The 19,852-nt window shown below is 37.4% G+C and overlaps 1 protein-coding gene across 5 annotated transcripts in view; it reads left to right on the forward strand.

Moving 5' to 3' along the window:
• The window catches only part of LOC129576365 (semaphorin-1A), a 97,013-nt gene that overhangs the window by 65,768 nt on the left and 11,393 nt on the right, over nucleotides 1-19,852 (forward strand). Inside the window, exon 1 of one of the 5 annotated variants that reach the window (XM_055461342.1) lies at nucleotides 2,086-7,042. The exons of 3 other annotated variants lie outside the window; for them this stretch is intronic. The gene's annotated coding sequence lies outside the window, so the exon portion shown is untranslated. Of the gene's footprint in view, nucleotides 1-2,085; nucleotides 7,047-19,852 lie in introns of those variants that run through there. One more of the 5 variants, XM_055461343.1, reaches the window with a different exon arrangement.

Raw genomic sequence — 19,852 nt, forward strand, 5'->3', positions numbered from 1 at the left:
TAATGTCAATATGTGTCGTAACGGAACACTGTGACACATTGTTACAATTAGATGTGTGTGTGTGTGTGTGTGTGTGTGTGAGAGAGAGAGAGAGAGAGAGAGAGAGAGAGAGAGAGAGCGTTTAAGTGCGCGCAAATTGAACATTTGGAATGTCGTACATACTGATCGACTGGAATGGAACCGTTACGTTCATGGTAAATTAAAATTTTTATTTTTATTACTCTCACCATCTCTGGTATAACTTTTAATTTTTACCGACAATGGAGGAAACAGAATGCGAAAGAACATTGAATTGAAAAAAGAAAGAAAATGAGAATTGTCCCAGAGAAGTGATAATTTGGATTGAGCTGTCAACACAGTCCTTAAACGAACGCCTTTTTGCTCGCCCTTTTCAGACAAACGTCCATCACGATCAACCATAGCTAGCATGAACAAGGTTACCTTGGTTTCGAAAATCCTTGAATTGGATTATTATGTGTATTAGTAATTCATTGCGTTTTATCGTCACCAACGAAATGCCATTTCGGCAGGCGATCAAGTAATCACTCTAGGCTATATGCAGATTACTAGAGACTTAATCAAGACAAGCGAAACATTTAAAATGTGGCTCGCACACTCGCAATCCAATGCTCATTCCGTCTTGTGCGCGTATTTAAATTTGTGAACAAATTATGTCAGAGCGCCACTGACGCCATCGTTGTCGAGTCAGAAACACGAGCAAAATCCATTTCAATGAGATGTAATTCCAAATTTGTACAAATAAGCGCCTGTAATTGAATATGATTCGTTTCGGTGGGGGGGGGGGAGTAAGTGCCGATCGTGTGTACGTGTGAGGAGGACCTATCAACCGAAAAAATGCTAATTCAACATAAACATAAATATAATGTGTTATTGTCCCTCCGGAGCGTTCAATCAAGCGAACGACCGTGTGGCCGAAAATAATAAAAATTGCATGTCCATTATTATCCACGTGTTTTGGCTGCCTTATATATTTCGATAATAGAGCGCATTTGCAAGCGATAATAATAATGGTTGTTGTGTGACCGAATGAAAATTGGTTCGTGCACACCAAAATAGCAATGCAAACACACTTCGTCTGAAGTCATTGCAAAACGATCTCGCGGCCGAGAAAAGCGGGCCAAGCCATAAACACTGCGAATCTACCAAACGTTCAGCAATTCTCTACTCACTCCGTGCCTCTATCTCTCGCTATCTCTCTCGCTCGCTCGATCTCTCTGGATTTTATTCTCTGTATGTGTATATCTTAACCTTAGCACACGGAACATTGGTTCGGTCTTTTCTATTTCGCCATCAATGCTGCGGTTTTTTTTCGACTTCTTTCGTTCATACTCGGTTCACCATATGATCAAATGAGTAATGTGCTTAATTATTCATTATTAAACATTTTCGACAATTGAATGTGTGTACAGTACTCGGGCCTTTGTATCTTCGTGCCCTTTTTTCTCTCGCTCTTGCTCACACTTCCACTGTGTGTACAATCATTTTCGCGTATGCAAAGAACAAGCATTCAAAAAAAAAACAGCCATGCCAAAAGAAAAACAAATGAGATGGAAAAAGAAAAAAAAAACCTAAACAATTATGTTTCTCAATGTTTTTCCTGTTGGTGATTTTTCTCATTCTGTTTCATTGTAAAAATGATTCATCGATTCTGGCGTTTGCAATATACTTTCCGTACGATTATTATAATTTTGGTGGTGGTGTGCTCGTGCTTTTTTTTCCCATTCGTTCGTTGTTTCTCGACGGTATTTTCGATTATTCAATGGGTGACGCAACATTAATTTTTATGCTATTATTTACATGTGCTGTGGCATGTATGTGATTAGTACGCTTTTCCACCTCTGTTTAGCATATTCCATTGATGGTCGCTCGATTGAATAAAGCATTACGTCCGAAGGTATTGAAAAGACTCCGTGGCAAACAGTGTCATCATCAAGCTAATTATTATTACACAGTCAAAATCTTTATTTATGAGTTTTCTTCTCTCTTCATATGGGCGATGCGTGCGAAAATAAGAACCGTCTTTCTCTTTCTCTCTCTCTCTCTCGCTCTCTCTTTATTGATCACTTTTGTATTTGCCATCATAACAATGTATATACATCTCAACCAAGAATAGCCAATCAAACTGTAAACAAACAAAACACTTTTTTCTCTTCTTTCGACAAGCTAAAAGAAGTCATCAAAAGGGAGAAAAAAAGTCGTCAGCTTAGAGAATTTATGCAAAACTTCTTGATCAAGAATTTCAATTGGAATGAAAACATTAAAATCGATTTAAAAGCCGTTTGCATATGGTATATAACAGCTCTTAAGAGCGGCCAATGAACGAAAACAAAACACACCGTGTTGAGAATGAGAGAGAGAGAGAGAGAGAATGAGGAGAAACAACAGAGAAGCGACGACAAAGAAGTCGACTGACAACTCTCAAAACAATGGATGTGTGATATGCCGGTTAGCACAGAAGATGAGCATCAAACGTCAACATCACGCTTCAAAATTGTATACATAAATTCGAGACATTTAAAACCTATTAAGCCGACTGAAACAAAACCGTTCTGACGAATGAGAACTACGAGATACGCGCATACTTGTTTTGAGTCGAGTTTTTTTTTCTGTTTCATATTCGCTTGATCGGAATAAAGTTAAAATCAATAGTCACCTACCTCCTACTTTATATTATAATTTCAAATGGACCGCGATAAATTCAAAGTGAATTTTTTACTGAACCTCAAGTCGAGAGTTGTCAAGTATTTAAAAGCAAATAAACCATAAATATATTAAGTGAGAGAGAGAGAGAGAGAGAGAGAGAGAGAGAGAGAGAGAAAAAATCATAAAAAGCGCCATTTGATCGCTCGCCAAGTTGGCCAAATCTCATTGATTTGTATTGCTGCTGCTGCTTCTGTTGCTTTTGCTGTTGATTCTGCTATCACAGTGTAACAATGCGGTGTAAATTTGTCCATGAACTGAAGATCCGAACAAAAAAGCGCCCGAACGGAACAGTGGCACTGTTCAGAGATTTTTTCTTTGGTTCGGCATTAATTTTGTCAAACACATTTCCGTTCGATCGCACATCAAACGATCATTCATCGAATTACTTTTTACCATAATTTCCAAAACATGGATTTCTCTTCTGACAATTATGAATAGATCGACCGAATACAAAGCAAGCCATAACAAAAACCAAATTTATGAACAAACTCATCTGGTTGTTCCGTTCTCGATTTTTTCGAGTTTACTAAAAAATATGACATCGATTTTATGAGAGCGCACAAAAAAAGAACTAAACGCAACCATTTCAAACGCACCAATTTTTCTCATGAAACAATCCCGAGCCAAGATTGAATTCGATAAAGTAAAAACAGACAAATGAACTTCGTGTTTAAGCAAACGAAGACGAAAAAAAAACAACAACAAACATTTAATGAATAATTTGGAAATGAAATCAGGAAAAACAAAAAAAAAATATGTATATAATGACAAAGTAGAACATGACGATAGAGAGCGAGAGAAGAGAATCGACGAGAATCACATAAAATTCAATTTCCCAACCGAAAAAAAAGCAACAACAACGAAAAGAAGCAATAAAAATCACAATGTGATGAAAATCGATTTAAATGCTGGATAAAATGGCCGAAGAAAAAGGGAGAGAGTGAGAACGAAACACGTCAACATGAAAAATAGAACAAGATAATAAGTAATGATCGTTCTATGATCGACATTAGTTGACTTGAGGTATTTGAAGACGCGATAACAGCATGGAAATGCGATTAAACAACGGGATTTTAGTTATTTAAATTGAAATCACGACCATTTTTGGGCATTTAGACGAGAATTTATAGGTAATTTTTTTTTGTTTTTATCTTTGAAATGGAAAAGAAATTAAAAACATTCGAAGAGAAATCGGTAATTGTTTGTTTTTCATAAGCCAAACGGGAAGTGTAGAAGAAGAAATTGGTGGTTTTGGGGGGGAAGTTTTTGCTATTTTTAGACGGAAATTCGATGAAAAATTGCGACATAAGTGCAAAGGGTAGTTAAAAACACATTTCTCTAATGATTTTGTCGAATGGCTGCTCGAAGGGGAAATATTTGTGGTTTTTTTTTTTTTTGAATAAATAGAAGTCAAAGTCACTCGGAAATCCGCCTCTAGATCTTTTAAATCGTTGAAACTCACGTAAATTTCTAAGCGGAAAGACGATCAAAACGAGTCGTTGTTGTTTTTTTTTTATTATAACTGAACATAAAAAAGAACCAACTAAATCCACGTTCAAACGATCGCTTGTTATTTGAACATTTTCGAACACGAATCACCATTGGAGTGAAGATAGCAAATCAACCTGGAAATCGAAACAAAGGAAAATAAATAAAAATGTGTACAATAACATAAGTCAGTTGTAGCTATAACAGCAGCAGTCAGGGCTGATGAATGCACTTCGTTCTTCATTTTTCGTTTTTTTTTCTCGTTCGTTCTTGTTCTCTCGTCTCTTCTGGCTGCGTTTTTTTTCTCTCTGGTGTGTGTGTGTTGTTCAATTTTCGTTTATTGTGTGATTTCACTTTGCACTATAACAACCGACCTCACCGAACATCTACAAAATAGAGCTCAACGCGAACGAAATTAATACAAGTTGTATTATACAAGCAACGTCTGATGTGTATTCCAAAAGAGTCAAGCCGAAAATTTATATTTAAAAAAAAAAAGTAACCATCGAAACGGAATCGTTAATAAGATGTAGTAGAGATATTAATGCGCTGCCGTAAAAAGAGGAAAAAAAAGGGAGACGAAACAAGAGAGAAAAAGAGAGTGAAATGAAATGAAAAAAGAAGAACAGAACAGAACAGAACCGCGCAGAATACGCATATATACAACACCGGTGCATCGGGGTTTAGTGTCGAGGTTTTACGACTAAACCGTAGATCGATTGCAGCCATCGTAGCTGTCTTCTTCCTCAGCGCGTCTCGCTGTTATTATTCAATTTATTTTTTTTCTCCTTTCCACCTTCTCTCCGTCTGTTTGCGTTGCATACGAATTCGAATCGATGGTGTTTTTTGTCGTAACTTTTTCTTCTTCTTCTTCTTTGTTCGTTGTAACGCGTTCTTCTTGCAATACACTTCTTTGCCTCTCTCATAACTTGTGTAACGATTTTTTTTTGTCTGTTCTTTTTCTTTTTATTCTTGGTCTTCGATATATATGCAGTTTGTGCGTGTATTTGAGCTGATGCATCGTGCGTATGTGTTTGTGTGCGTGTTTGTGTGCGTGTTTGTGTGTTGAAAATGCATTTGCTATGGCATAATGACGAAGACGAAAAAACTCCTTAACAAAAAATCTATTCAATTTTGAGCGTTTCTCTCGTTCGAGCGCAACAAAAACTCAACAAACCAACAAAAAATAATCAACGAACAAGAGAAGAGACCAAATGAAACGAAGAAGTAGAAGAAAATGAAAAGAAACACAACAAAACAGTCATGTGTTTATGAAGCATTTCCATTTTGGTTTACCTGCACGTATGACGGTGTGAGTGGTGAACGCGCGCGCGTGTGTGTATGCGTGTTTATTTATATCTGTACACGATGTAGATGCGTATGAGTGTGTTGCGTGTAGAGTGGAAGAGCGGCTACCTGATTTGCTTGGCACTGACTAACAACAGTCGACATATGCACACTGTGAGCAACGGCCAGTTTTTGCTGTTTCTTGTGTCGTCTCTCGATTAAATTTATTTACCTTTTTTTTTCGTTGGAGCGTCACAAACAATTCTGGTGTGTGATTTTCGATGCAGTTCGTTTTTTGCCGTTATTCAATCGTTGTGAATTTAATGTGAATTTTTCATTTTTCATCGAAATAAAATATTATTTTTTGTTCGGTTATTTATTTGAAGAAAAAAGGTGACAAAAATAATAGATGTGAACTCCTGTATTTTAGGAATTGTATAAGATTGCATGTGAGTGTGCGTGCATATGTGTGTGAAGCAATTTGTTGGGCATTGAGAAGGAAACCCGAATATCTTTCTGGATTAAGGTGGAATTAAGGAAGAAGAGAAAAAAAAACGTAGCAGCGAATCAGTCGTTTTGGGAACGTTTATTTGGTGAATAGCAGCAGAGCCCTTTGGTTCATTGTTGATGCGATCACACAGGTGGTTGATCACATCAAAAATGTGTGCTTTACACTGTTAATTAAATCAAAAAAAAACCGGACGTGAGCACAAACAGAGTGAGTGCGTGTGTGAATTGAAAATGTGCATGGCGATAAACACAGGATTTAAACAAAAATTGCCGCAGTTTCATTTCTGCCGCTTCACCGCCACCACATTTTGAGTGAATAGAGAAAAAGAATAGTGTGTTCTTAGCTGCAGCCATTTCGCCCACATTCAAACGTGATCTCAGTCAATGAAGTGTGATTTCGAAGTATTTGTACAATCATTGACTTTAGTCTAAAAAAAACGCCGCAGCTACATACTGAACCATTGAAGATTAAAATTTTTCCTATTCCAAAATTGGAAAAAAATAAAAAAAAATAAAGTGCTTAAATCCAAAAAGACGGCCAAGTTTATATTTGATTGAAGAAAAAAAACTATACTGTCTGACCGAGAAAAAAAAGTGTTATGATCAGAAAAAAATATATTTCAAGTGCTGTTTGTTGTACTCAAGAGAAAAACAATACAAAAAGAAAATTTTGAAGACCGAAAAAAAAACTCATCAAAGCGTATCAAGTAACCGACCATTAGTACGCATTCGATGATTCTATGACGAATATGTGAAAATAGTGTGGTTGTTCGATTGAAACGGTGTCGCTGGTTGGTCGAAATCGAAGCGAATAAAAAGAAAAATGTCAATGTGGAGAGCAGCGATCGCAAAAGAACACAATTGAATTTGATGTGGCATGTGGGCATAACCGTTGACCGACAAATGAAAATGTCACATTACAACACTCTATGGAAATTGAAATGCATAAATGAGCACAGAAATCTGCTCGATCATCGGAACAGGTAGCGAAACGTATTAGGCCCAAACCGACACACAACATACAATTTACACGGTGCGTGAGTATTTTTCAATTTGACGAGACCCATCCCGTAAATAAATAAACAAACTCATCCAAAATGCCAAACTGACAAAAAAAAATGTCTAACATGTAACATGAATCATGACTTTTCTGATCGCTTCTTCGTTTTTTTTTTTGCTGGAATGCGTCATTTCGATGCTATGATGCGTGTATGTTGCATGAGCGCATGATGGTACTATCTGTTGTATGAGTCGAAACATTGGACAGTGAATATTTTTCCGAGTCATTTGTTTTTCCTGTCGTTTCTCTTGCTGTTTATTGTTTTTTCTCTCTCCCTCCCTCTCTCTCTCTCTCTCTCTCTCTCTCTCTCTCTCTCTCTCTCTCTCTCTCTCAACCAATAACAATTTCCCCAATCCATCTTTCGATTGAATAACATACTTCGATTTTTAAATGTCACACACTCAAACGCAATAAAATTCAATGGCAATCGCTTTAAAATTCTTCGCTCTTGTCATAATAATCTTCATTGCTTCGTATGCACTTTGGGTTGCAGCAGCAGCGACCGTTTGGTCGTTGTCGTCGTCGTCGTCGTTTTTTCTTCTTTTCCTTTCTCGTGTTCATGTCAAAGATATCTTAAGTTCTCTTCGATTGTGAAAGCCACAAAAGGCATTTTTGTTGCAGCTAAAATTGCGTTTGAGAAGGAATCATTGTGTATTTTGCTGTGACAGCGAAACCATTTTCACCACTCACCACGCTCTTTTTCTTCTACTTTTTCAATTCAATGAGATGGTGGAACGTGTGGTAGATAATGAATTGGTAAATTGATCGATTTGCCTGCCGATTGAACATATATGCAGCGTCGTTGCCCATTTACAGATGCCATGAAAAGCGCAAACTTTCAATTGCTCAACGCATAAATGCAGAGAGAAAGAGAGAGAGAGAGAGAGAGAGAGAGAGAGAGAGAGAGAAAGAAAACGGCTACCGCTTCAAGTGAACAACCAAAGCCAACAAAGACGCACCACACAAAGACAATGGAATTAAAAAGAATTCGCTTTTTGTTATCCATAAAACAATTGATGTCGCGAGCACATTGAAATTGCCTCAGCCACAGTTTTTTTTTCTTTTGCGTTGTTCATTCTTCTCTCGGTCGTTTTTTTCTCTCGTGCTCCAGTTCAGTGGTAGCCGCTTGAGTCAGGAGCAGAACTAATTTGATTGAACGCGTTTATTGGAACATTTTTAATTTAGTGGTCTATGATGGTTTTTTTCCGTTCTGTCTCCCTATCTATCGCTCGGATTCTTTTGTCTTACCATTTTGGATCGTAGGCAGATGCCGAAAGCAAAATCAATTTCGATTAAGTAATTAGCTTTGGTTTTTCATTCCATATCGATGAAGAAAAACCGTCGACAATTTTCTTTCCCATTCATTCCGATCGATAGGTCCCAAGCACTTGATCAAATTTAAATGCAAAATAACCATTACGATGAGCTACGACGACGATGATGATGACGACGACGACAACGACCAAGACGGCGTTGGTATATGCCTGATGGCCTCGTATTTAGATCGTAATCTCAAAAACACTGCATATATAAATTGATAGTTTTTGTGCTTTTTCCCATCAAGCCACCAACATCTCTGAATATTTTAATTAGATCAGTGATTAAGTACAAAAAAATAAACGATAGAACAATGTATCAAGGTTTTTTTTTTTCTTCTCTGTATGTTGCCGTCCATTTCACTTTTCACTTATTTTTTCTCTCGTTCGGTTTGCCATTGAATTCGTTTGAAAAAAAATGTCTTTGTTTTTGTTTCATTTTTATTCCATCATTCGGTAGCGATGAAAAAGGGAATATTTGGGATGAACAATGCAATTGTTATATCGATCAAAATGGATAGCATTTTGGGATGGTTTCGATTCTGCCAATTCCGCAAACGATACAACTGCATCGCATTCCCTTGTTTGGTCGTCGAATTGGTCGTTGCCACTCTATCAAATTGCGGCCTGTATGAATAACATGCAATAATTTATATAAAAATGCAGAAGCTCCCACATATTTCCTGCGTTAACATTCATAATGGACCGGAGAAGATGCAATAGAATTCCGTATGAAAAATTCACTGCCATTAACATTAACGACGTTTTGCATGCGAAATAAACAAAAAAACCACAACAACAATAACAGCGACCATTTTCGCTCTTCTTTTGTATTGTGCCGGTGATGCTTCTTTTTTTGCATCGTAGTGCACTCTATTGTTCCGAGGCTGCGACTGATAAATTATTCATTTTGTACGGCACTTGAAATTTGCGACATAAATCCTTTTTCCCGAATCAAAAGGAGAGAACAAACGAACGATGCAACGATTATTTATCTTGTCATCGGTTCGGCTCACCTACCGAGAATCGCTTTGATGATACACGTACACTTAGACACATATAAAGAAGGCCCGACCCGACAATTGATTGTGTCGTTAGAGTAATTCTCAAATAACTCTAATGTCAACTGCAAAATTAGTAGACTTCAAAAATAATCTAAATCAAATTAAGCGCGAAGCACCGAAGTTAAATGGCGGAATGTCGTTGAATGTCTCTTTTTTTTGCGTGCGCACACATTTCAATCAGTGAGTTGCCCCCGTTGAAGGCATTTTGTTGGTGATTATTCGTTGTGATTTGTTTTTTTCTCGTCTGTCTCACTCGTCATTTAACAGCCGCTTGCGAGAGTCACATGTTCAACGCTTAACGGGATACAAGAATTGTATTGTCACTCGTACGAAACAGAATATGTTCCAATTTATTTTTATGACTATAATTTCAGAAAAAAAAAGATTTATTTTTAGCTGATTCTTTCTATCTATTTTGTTGTCGAGGCGTACCACTTTTGTTTACACAGTGAAAAAAGATTTTGTTTTGTTGATTTCTTGTTCAGCGTCAAAAATAGATGCGCTGAAAAATTTCACATCATTTATTCATTTAGCCCGAACAAATGGCAACATCATTTTCGGTCGTTGTATGCCATTTTTCTTCCTCTTTCTCCCTCTCGCTCTCTCTCTCTCTCTCTCTCTCTCTCTATCTATCTCTCTATCTATCTCTCGCGTGTAGCTTCCACTGCTGATTGACTAGCATCATGGTGTAGCCGTGTATGTTTTTTGACTGTGATTAGTTGGGATTTTTTCGCGTTGTTGAGCACCGTCTCGCGCCCTGTCGAAATCAATTTATAATTATATCCCATTGACGGAAGCAACCGTATTGGTTTGGTTTTGTGGGAGCGCGCACAAGCGCATTCGAAAACGAATCGAAATTTCTATAGAGAGAGAGATAAAACAAACAAACACACAATTTATGTCTCAATTGTTCCATCAATCGTATCGGTGCTTGTGTTTGGTGGAATGAAAAACAAAACACATCAAGCAACTTCTGTACAATTCCAACGAGCATTGATTTCTCAGTTCAGTTCCATTTTGATTGCAACAATCAAGGATTTCGAATACAAAAGTGTTCGCGCATTTTGAAGCGAATTGAAAATACAATTAGGGAAAATACCGATCAATATACATTTCATCCAATGCAACGTACGAACCAAAGACGGAAAATACAGCTTTCACAAAAAAAAAAGAAACAAATAAAAATGAAAATGAATCAGACCCAAATAAAAGACAATTGGATAATTTAAACAGCAGAATAAGAAAAATAAACATAAAATAGACAATTGCTCAGAAGTGCAGCCGCACACATGCGAGTGAGAGTGAGATAAAAACACATTGATAAAATAAAGAGAAAAAAAATTTCGTAAAAATACAGTACATACAGAGCTAATTTAATGAATATATATACATAGATGATGTTATAAAACAACAAGCCGCACTACAATAAATTGATTATGTGCATTCACATTTTCTGATACACGTCCCAAACTTTCTTCATCTCACACATAAAAAACGAACTACGTGAACAACAATTGAAATCTAATCGGAATTTTACGTGAAAATCGCATGCTCTTAATGGAAAATCCACATGATTTTACATGTGAACAACGAATAACGAAAACAAACCAAACAAACACACACAGAGAGAGAGAGAGATCGAACGAAAAAAAATTGATCGTCGAAAGTTTTGGGTTTATGCGCTGCACATGGATTTCTAGATCGACACCGTCGCAGCAAAGAATTTGCACAAAAGTACAGAACGGTTGGAAGGTCTATTTAAAACAATGCCAAAGCTGTTAAATATTGATGAATACTCTTTTCGACCACTTGCATTGCATATATTTGTTGCTAACTGACCGATTTCCCTTGGAATTGCGAAGGAATTTTTCATGTGAATCAAGAAAACCGTTTCTTTCCCATTTCCACACGAAACAATTGACATTTTGCCATTTTCAAGAGTTTTTTTTTTCTTCTCCGTTTCAAGTATTTTCTTACTCAATCCACAGTATTTTTTTTAGCCAGATCGGTATTTCCATTTGTAAACAACGAATTGAAACCGATACGATTTTGCCAATCGCACGTATTAGAGCAGCTGCTATGTCAATACGTTAATTTGCCTTTGCCCCCAAACTGACCATAAAACTGCATTAATTTTCTAAATAAATCGAACGTTGATTTGGACGGGTGTAAATTGAATATTCACAAAGCGTTTAATTAGGAAAGAGCGGTTCTGCTGATGAATGGCAATGAACCAGTTTAATCGACGGCGGCGGCGATATGTTTACGACGTCGGACTTTATTCATTTGTGGTGGCCAATGGCCATGTGCATTACAACTGTAAAACGCAAAAATAAAATAAATGTTTGGCATTAGAATTGCAATTAGCGCCGTTCGATTTACTTATAATTAAGAGAAAGGAACGTGATCGTAAAAATCGCAAATATATCGAGTGAGTGAAAAACATATATAAAAGGTGTGGGCGTTCATACACACTTCTTTCTTCTTCTTCTTTTTTCGCGTCGTTTTGATGAATGAATTTGCAGCTGCCATAGCAGAGATCGAAGAAACAGAACAGAAGTGAGTGAGAGAGTCTGAGAGAGAAAAACAAAGAGAGACAGAGCATCCATGACATTGCAACGGATGAAATACGGCATGTGAGTCTCTCACATTGTGCGATAAATAGCAATAGCCAAGAGTACACAGGTCGGTTTTTTTTTCTGAATCGTAATTCTCAGTCTAATCACAGACGATATGTGCGATTCACGGTTCACTTGTTCCTAAAGCCAAAAAAAAAACACTTTTGGCATGTAGGTTTCATCATAACACACAGAAAGCAACAAGTGACATAAAACTTAGACGTTTCTCTTGTATTTATTCGTTTCGTATGCTTCTTATTTCGTTTCGTTGTTTTTTTTTCGTTGCTTTTGTTGATCTCAATCAAATGCAATCGGAAGTTGCATTCATGTGCATGAGAAGTGTAATGGCCTACATTCAATTTCTCGTCATAGACACACGATTGTTACCGTTCTCAACTCGTTGGCTTTGTAAGCCTTCCTGTCATTCCATGAGCTACGGTTTCTTATCGTCAGATAACATATTCACTACGTTTGTTTCTGCTACTGCCGTTGCTGTTACCCGTTTCTTTTTGCTCTCTTTCATAGTCTTTGTATTGAAATTTATGCGAACGAAACGAGTCACAAGCATTTGATTCCTGTGAGATTTGTTGCAATTGCGAATTGGATTTGCAGAACTATCTGCGATTTGCAAACGAATTGTGGCTGTTTATTTTGTATGTCTTTCACCCATGGTTTTTTTTTTGTTCGTTCACATGCATGCGGACTACATCTAACGAAATGCGAGTGAAGAAACCGCACACAAAACAATACAATTCATTCTCGGTTGCCGCGCCGACTTCTTGGTGAAATCGTATTTCACTGTTTCAAAGATATCGTTTGGCATTTTGTTGGTTTCATGGCAAGAAGAAGACATCTAATGCCGCCGTGTGCTCAACACAAGAATATATATACACACACCAATGATTGTTTTTTTTTAATTCATTCAAAAGCCAATGGTGCATTGTTCGGATTAGTTAAGTGGAAATAGATATAGAAGCGATTTAGTTTAAAGCGATAGTTTTCTGTTCGCTTTGGATCGATCCAAAAATGAAACAAAGAAGAAAAAAAAAACAATATTGGTGGCGTGTACATTATATTTTTTTTGGGTCGTCACATAAAGTCCAAATTAAATTGTCCACGATGGTTGCAAATTGGACATAATATTCACCCACACATGCACAAGCACTCAATGCTCGTATATTGAATCACAGTTTGCGCGCATACGTTTACGCCTCAAGAGAGAACTATATATACAATCACTTCGTCAAACGACAACGATTGAGGTAATCATGTGATATGTCCATGTCGGATTCAATATACACACCAATCGCCATGGATTAGTTAACTTAGCAGCCAATTTAGAGCGCATACATGGAACATTAGCCATCGCCATAATTCATTCAAATTGGCTGGAATAATTCTGTAATAAAAGATGATGCTTAAAAATGAAGTCAATGCAAAAAAAAAAAAAAAAAACTAACGGTCGATCGATGAATAGCCACAAATTGTGTAGATTCATTTGTGGAATTCATATATGGAATGAGAAACATTTGGTGGAGAAGCGAACAGACTGATATAACACAACAAATAAAAGCGCATCATTCGACTTCGAACATATCATAACCATCATTTTCGATTCGATCGATTGACACTAAACTTTAAGCAAGGTGTTTTAACCACCCACATCTCTTGATCGTGACATATTTTTCCCGGCCGAAATTTGCTTGCTATTTGGATATGGCAGCTGTGCTACAATTTCATCTGTTAACGCGCGCGCGTGCAGCTCCTTTTATTCGCACTACCTCCTAAAGTGGTTAGCAAACAGACATACACAATTCGAAAATGTCATTGTTTGGATGTTCGCAACGCCGAAACAATGTGGCAAAATATCAATCGTATATAATAAGGTCAAATTAATGATTATTATTTCGATTGCCAAATCAATCAGAAAGCAAGACAAGCAAACAAAAAAAGTGAAATAGATGTGTATGCTTTCGATAAATGTCACCATTGAAACTCAATCACCTCCAATTTTAAATGTGAGTATCTTGTGTATGTGTTCACAAATAAATCGCTTTACATCATATTACCCGCGCCTATTCCCATTCACAGAACAGCTTATCGTTAATATTTATCGGTGAACAACAGAAAGACATGTCGTACAATCACGATCGTTTCTGCGTTCTACAATTGAGCCGATTCGATATTGATCGGCCAGCGCGCACATATTTTATGGAAATCAGTGTGAGGCTTCCTCATCATTATAACGAAATCAATAATCAATATGAATTGGAAAATTGGCCGGGCCTATATATTCAATCTGTATGCGCAGCTCTAGTGGTTTGCCATGGAAATCGGTCGTTGAAAAACATAAACAAAAATTCAAATAAGCCCATTAAAAAAATATTAATCGTGTATATTTTGTTTTGAGACAAGTTGATTATAAAATGGCCTGTGAAATGGAATGTAATATTCGCACGGGCCTTTTTCCCACTCGCTTGCTATCACCGTGAGATTCGGACGTCAATGGGTCGCATTTAGTCGATTCAAATCGGGAAACAAACGAGCCACTATCGTTTTCATGAGGTGTTTATTGACGAAGCTCATGAGCACAGCATGTTGCCAATATCGATGGCTCTAGCTGAGGGTTGACATCGCGTCTTTGGACTTTTCGATTTGCATGCTGTCAGCGATTGTTTTCTTTAACTTTTATCCAATACACACACACACACACATATAGATCCGATCACAATTTGGTCTATTTCTTTTATGAAATCGAATCCCAAGAATATTGAATTTTCCATAAGTTCAGCTCGTTGTGAAAGTGATGTACGACGACACCTTATCCGGTTATTAAACTGACAAACGACAGAGAAGAGAAAAATAAACCATCATAAATAACGAAGAACGTTGGAGTCGGTCTTTTGCACGGTACAAGTGGTGTGGCGAGTGTGTAAATAATTTGTTGTTGAAAAGCAACAAACAAAGACAAAACGAAGCGAAAAGAATCTAAAGTCATAGAAAAGCAGCCAAATGAAACCGTAAATGAATCTACATAATCGACGGTTGACTCTGATTGCGGTTTGACAGTTTTTTTTTCTTCTACACATACCAGAGATTGGGCTGTGTGGATTCAGTATGTGTGTTTGTGTGTGTGTGTGAGAGAGAAGACAAAAGAAGGTGTGAAAAGCATCTATAGTGGCTTAGCCGGCCATAGTATTCTTTGGCCAAAGTCAAGCGTTGATTTGAACGAAAGTCCATAAATAATGAAATGCACACACATAATATTGGCACTAGTCGCTCAATGGTAACATGCCAAACACACTGTGCAAACAAACAACACATCTCATGATATAAAGCAACAAATCGAAGCACCGTTCGTTCGTTGGTTCGTTGGTTTTGTGCATGTAATTTAAGACAGGCACAGGATAAAGTGCAATAACAACGCAGAGAGAGAGAGAGAGAAAAGTACCCACGATAGATTTACCATTTTTCAGTATATTCTTTTGCACCAAGTGTGGTTTCAGAACACATATTATAACCAACACACGAAATATGTACAACATTTCAATTACCATATGGCCTGAAAATCAAAACGGCACCAACCCAACAACTCTGGCGCGTACATGCAACTCGATCATGGGCTCGATTTCATTCTTCTTTCGCTGGCTCACTCGAAAATTTTTGAGATGTGGTGTGATGTGATGTGAGTGTGTAAGACACAAACGGCAATTTACGTTTGGTGTTAATTTTTCATTTCTTCAATTCGGCTCCCACGTTCAATGTTTTACCGCAAAACCGAACAAAGCCCGAAATTTGCACACATCACGGAAGAAGAAAACACACAAAACACACACACATATGGAACAAACCAGCAAACATCAAGATTTATTACATCAATTAACGGTGACTGAAATTAAATGACATTATTATGCCATAAAATAAATCATACGGTTATCGCACCAAGTGCATTCACAACACCTTCGAGCGATTTTATGAGTTGTGTTTCTCTTTTTTTCGCAAGCGTAAACGCACGCGGGAAATGCATACTCATATTTATACACATGAACCGGCCGCTTCGGATAAAATCCGATATTCAATCATGAATAGGCAACGATTGGAGGCGCACCACATATTTGGGCGTTTGCCACAGGCCACATTTTATGATGGTTATTTGGAAATTGAAAGAACATTCAAAATGTGTACAACCCCAATTAAATTAATTTAGAAAAAAAGCAAATCGTTAAAAGCCTAACGATAAAATCGTGGAACAAAATCATTTCCGCCGTATGGCCAATTGCTTCTGTGTGTTTGAACTTTCTTAGTTATGACAAATTCAATTCGTGTATGATTCATTGGCATAAAAGTAAAAAATTTATGATCAACGAGATAATAATGACATTCTTGGAAAAATTATTACCAATTCTCGGTGACATATTTTATATATATCATATTCGAGGTTGACTCACATGCCACTTGGTTTTTTATCAGCAATTCTTAATATACCCTGTGGTCAGTATACACTATCGCAGTATGATTTCAAATGTGCTCAAAATGTTCAGTGCTCAACGGATCCACGCTATCTCGTATCGTTTTTTTTTCTCTCTCTCTCTCTCTCTCTCTCTCTTCAGTCGCTGCTGAACGAGTTTCTGGCATTTTAAAATAGAAACTTTTCTATTAATAATATGCTAACATATTGGCAGTGAAATTGTGAACGATCCGGTTAAACTATCGTTATCGATCCGAAATGGTGTTTCTTAAGTAATTGAACATATTAAATCATCCGGCTTGAAGTCAAGTTTCCATGGGTTATTGCACATAAATATTCTATGTGTATGTGTGTGTGTGAGAGAGAGAGAGAGAGAGAGAGTGAATGCCCATGCCAGAAAACGGTTTGAATTCTAATTTACAGATAGTTTTAATTAATCGGCAATAGCTTAAGGCAGAGAGCAATTGCTCTTTCCGTCATCTCGGTGCAGCAATAGGATATTGTTAGATTGCATTGATTTCGAACAAAATGCCAAATTGCGTGTGCTGGTTGCATGGAAATTGGTGTAATTTCTTTGCCAAACAAAGGGCGGTCACGTGAATTGATGATATATAACACGTAACAAGTTCTTGATGCACCCCCGCAAAGTGTTTTATTGGCATCGCAACTGTAACTACGTTCAGCAATGGCAAACTGGATTTTTTTGAAAACAACAAAGCCGAGAAGAAATATAGGGACCGTGTAGAAAACTAGATTGTGATCGGTGTTTGTGACCACGAAAAAAAACAACAACAACAACAAAATTCATCATTTTTCATCTTTAAGGCGATTTAGTTTGTTTACTTCACAATCATTTGCACCTACTTCTGGCTAACAAAACGTCCAGCCAACTGATAAATTTATTACTTATCCTGAGTAATTTTTCATAATTTATTCCAATCAAAATGTTCACTCTCTCTCTCTCGTGCGCTCTTGCATGTGTGCAAGTGGCTGAACGTGTATGTTTGTGCAGTGCATGATGATTCGCAGAACGTTTGAGTACTTGTTTGTTTTTGCAGTCACTCGCAATAAGTCGACGGCAAACAAATCGCAGCGAGAGAAAAGACGAAAAAATAAACGAGTACCCGCATGCAATCTTTACTCGCATTGACATATACACACAAACACACACGCACACACCAAAGCAAACACATGGACAAAAAGATCTGGTTTGTCTAGTTCTCCATGCAATGATCAATGTTCTCCATCACCAGCATCAAATGATTAAGGCTTTCTTTCTTTTGTTTCTCTCGATTGCATACACTTTTTTTATGATTCAACTTCGTGTAAATTCTACATTTCAAGATAATAAACACGCATAAAATCGTGGGCTTTATTTCTCACTGGTTGCAGCAGTGCCGCTGTTGCGTACACAATTCCACTCTCTTTCTCATTCTTATAAACAAGTTGTTATTTGATTTTGTTGCTGCTGCTGCTGCTGCTGCTGTTGTTGTTGGTTCTTGTTGTTGTGTGTACTTTTTTTTCCCTAAGTTTGCTTCAGACTCGTGGCTTTTTGTAAATCCGCACAAGATTATTGTCGCTTCAATCGTTCAACTGCATCACTTTTATCATCGTGATCAGGCTCAAGAATCATGCGACGACTCTTGGCTTGGCTTGGCTTGGCTCGATTTCCCTTTTTGAATGATTTACTACCGTTTTTTCCCTCGGTTGTGGTTGCTGTTGTTGTCGTTTTTCTTACTTCTATTGTGCAAAACACTACAAGCACATTCATCAGCATCATTATTGTTATTGGCCTGCGGTTTTGTGCGCTGCACTGCAATTCCGTTTGACTTTGTTGTACCTTCGTTTGCCCCATACACACACTAACCACGGGCAATTCATGCGAAAATGACGATGAAAATGTAAATAATTAACCGCACGTATGAGCACGCATTTTTATACGGTCTTTTGTCCACTTCAACGAAAATGTCGATGCCGTGTTTGTATTGTCATCGTTGCCGTCTTTGTCGTCATTGAAATGAAATTTCGCTGCAGTTTACAAACTGATGATGCCAAGTGCGGTTTCATTTCGTTCTCGGATGCATCTCACGTTCAGATGAAGCCAAATAAAATACTGATGGATTGAATGGTTGAATCTCTCTCTCTCTCTCTCTCTCTCTCTCTCCGTGTGATTGCATCCGATGCTTTGCAGTGGCGCATGCAATTTATTCTTAGACCATGATCGATTATTCAAACTTCAATCAAATCGACCATTTTGATATTGATTTCCATAATTTTCATCTAAAAATGTCAAACAAGATAAATGAAAAAGCGATCAGGCTTGGCCGATCATGCATTCCATTGTGGCCATAGTTCTCAATATTTCATACCACACCGTTGTACAATCAATATCTGAGGGGCATCATTCGATAAATTTATGGATGTGAACATCATCTTGAATGCACCGCGTACATACAGGGAGAGATCGGCCAATCACAGCTCAAATCAACTCGGTAATTACTGAGCAATGATGATGACACGCAGCTACACGATTGCTTGAATTATAACGGTCACTTATCGTCTTTTTTTTTCTCTCTCGAATTCATAATGTACTTCTATACTATATTCCGATCGATGTGTATGATCGGTATAGAAAAATTACCTCTCCATCGATGCAATGCGGTGGATTTCACTGGGGAACCAAATAAAGATGATCTTGACGCAACTCAACATGCGCTTCTCACAAACCAATTAAACCAATTCGGATATGCAATAAATCATTTGAAATGTAAACAACATCTCGCCACACGATTCTATAACGATCATCGATCGAGTGTGCGGAAAATTGCATTTGACGTAACAAAGTGCCCTAAGCCGCCAAAACCAATCCCAAGATGATAGCAGCAGCAGCAGCAGCAATGTATGTGTTTTTCTTCTCTTCTCGATAATCGAGCGGAGATGAAAGGTGCAACATAAACTGCACTATCTAGCACAACATCGACACATCGATGAATTTCTTAGTATTTGCAAAGACATTTTACATGTTCGATTATTATTTCATAATGCCGCACGCGCTATGTGCAAAGCATGCGATGACGATTTATTTTGTGAACGAAGCAGTTTTATGGTGTTTGAATGAGGCGGCATGAAAAAAGCATAGGAAATTGTAAAAATGAACTAAACAAAAACAAGAATAAGTAGTAAAGAGTGGAAAAAGGCAAAAAATTGAAGTGTTAACATATGGAGAGTAATACAAAAATCCAAAAAAAAAAAAAAATAATGACGCTCAACTCGAAGATTTGTTAATCTTTTTCCGAACAATCAAAATTTTTGTGGTC

This window comes from Sitodiplosis mosellana, unplaced genomic scaffold, assembly GCF_009176505.1.
Source record: "Sitodiplosis mosellana isolate CC-2019 unplaced genomic scaffold, AAFC_SMos_1.0 Smas_scaffold_6181, whole genome shotgun sequence".
In the NCBI taxonomy this organism is placed as follows: Eukaryota; Metazoa; Arthropoda; class Insecta; order Diptera; family Cecidomyiidae; genus Sitodiplosis; species Sitodiplosis mosellana.